This window comes from Pediculus humanus, genomic scaffold, assembly GCF_000006295.1.
Source record: "Pediculus humanus corporis 1103172107423 genomic scaffold, whole genome shotgun sequence".
Classification (NCBI taxonomy): Eukaryota; Metazoa; Arthropoda; class Insecta; order Psocodea; family Pediculidae; genus Pediculus; species Pediculus humanus.
The window spans coordinates 598,189-600,564 of NW_002987047.1; positions in this window are offsets into that span (position 1 = coordinate 598,189).

Below are 2,376 nucleotides of genomic sequence, written 5' to 3' on the forward strand. Positions count from 1 at the left end.
TTTTTTATTTTTATTATTAATAAATTAATTTTATTGTCAAAGAGGAAATTTTCTTTTTAAAAAGAAATTAAATTTTAATTTATGTTTTAATTAAACATTATTATTATTATAATTATTATTATTATTTTCCCTTATGTTTTTTTATTAAAAAAAATTTTTTTTATTGAATTTTTATTGCGAAAGAAAAAAAAATTAATTATTTATTACGTAATAGTTCATATACTTTTACCAATTACTATTAAATATCACCGAGTTTTTTTTTCATTCATAAGAAACAAAAAAAAAAACAAAATAAAAATTACCAAAATAATATTTTGCCCTCCTCCCCCCCCAATCCGTAATTTAATTATTATCATCGTCATCATCATTATTTTATTTCGTACGAATCAATTGATTGTTTATAACAAAAAAGAATTTTTTTTCGCGTGTTAATAAAAACTTTTAGTGAATTCAAATTATTATTATTATTATTATTATTATTATTGCCTTTTATTTGTTTTCATATAAATTCTGACTACTACCCACCGGTGTCAGGTTTTTTTTTTTTTTTTTATTGAAGCCGCACCCAAAAAAATGGCCACAAATTAAATTTTTTCGTGACATGTTCGTGTTTATGTGAGGCCGGAATTCGGAAATAAAAATTTTCATTGCTGGATAAATAACTATATAATTTTTTTTTTTTTTTTTATGTTGGTAATGATTTAGGTTAAACATTCCTCGAAGTGATACAAAAAAAGGTATATCGAAGGTAAATCGGTTTAAAATATTTTTTTTGTCATTTATTAAGTTGCTAACAAACAAACGACGAACATAATTTTAACAATTTTTTTAAAAAACAAACATTACTTGAAAAAAAAATCTTGATTTAAAGATGTACAATAGTTTCAAAATTATTATGATTATTACACGACCTCAATTTTCCGTCGATAATAGATAATAATAATAATGGTTTTAAGAATTTTCTAAATTTAAACCCGAAATTACGATACAAATTTGCGGTGAACGTTTTGCAAAAAAAAAAAAAAAAATTTTTTTTATTTATTTCAATATTATTTATTATAAATATGTGTGCCACACCTTATCACACTGATAAGTGACAGGAAACGTTGATAACGTTATTACCGTAACTATTTTATTATTATTATTATTATTTTTATTTGTTTTTTTTTTATCATTTTGTACCGATTTAAAAAAAAAAAAAATTTTCGTTATTTTCTCAATTTCCTCCCCCCCATCAAATAAAATAAATAAATAAATTCTTTAGTTGATTTTCCCCCCCCCCCCTTTTAAAATAATTTATAATTATTTAATCCGTTTGAAATTTTATTTGGGTGATCACGTGATCGGGGAAAATTATTATTTATTAAACGTAAAATCATGTAATTATATTTTTACATTATTTTCAAATTCGAAAAAATTAAAAATTTTTTTTTTTTCGACGTAAATCGATACTAATGACGAAAAATTGTTTATTATTATTATTATTATTATTATTATTATTATTATTATTATTATTATTATTATTATTGTTATTAAATAACCTCTTGATTTTTATTAACCTTTAATATCTTTTGTTTATAACTCATCATTCAATTGTTTTGGTTGAATGATTTTAAATCAATGATCGTCGAGTTTAAATTGAAAAAAAAAATTTTTTTTTGTTAAGGTATAACTATGTCGAAGTCAGGTATTTTTTTAACGACTTTTTTACGTACCTAAAAAACTCTACGTGAGAAAAAATAAAAAAATAATTTAATAATAATTAATTTATAAAAACAAAATGTCGTCAAACTTTAAATTGTTTTTAAAAAATCCTTTTTTGACTTTTTCATTGTACTTAAAAAATTTTTTTTACTGCTTTGTCTGTATGAAAAAAACAAACAAACAAACAAACAACCAACAATATAATTCATTTCTTAGAACGAAATATTAAATTATCGAATTCCATGATTAGGCAATAATAATTTTTTTTCATGTTACCTACAAACATTTTTAAAAAACTTGATTGACTAGAAAAGGAAATGTATGGCGAAGTTATAATTATTAAACATCCTTCGTTGTAATTTTTTTCACCCATTAACAAAAAAAAAAAAAATGCATTTATATAAAAACTATGACGAAATTATGATCTGGAAGAAGGACACAATAAACTTTCCTTTTTAAGATGTTGTTGGTTGTTGTAGCTACTACTACTACTACTACGTAGGGAGAAACAACCAGCCTTGAGCAAATTTTTTTCATTATTACGTTGGAATACATCGAATAATAATTAAAACAATCCGCCATATTTTTTTCGTTAAAAACGTTTAAATTAATTTATTTATTATCATTATTATTATTGATTTAGTTTAAACAAAAAAAAAAACAAATGTTAAA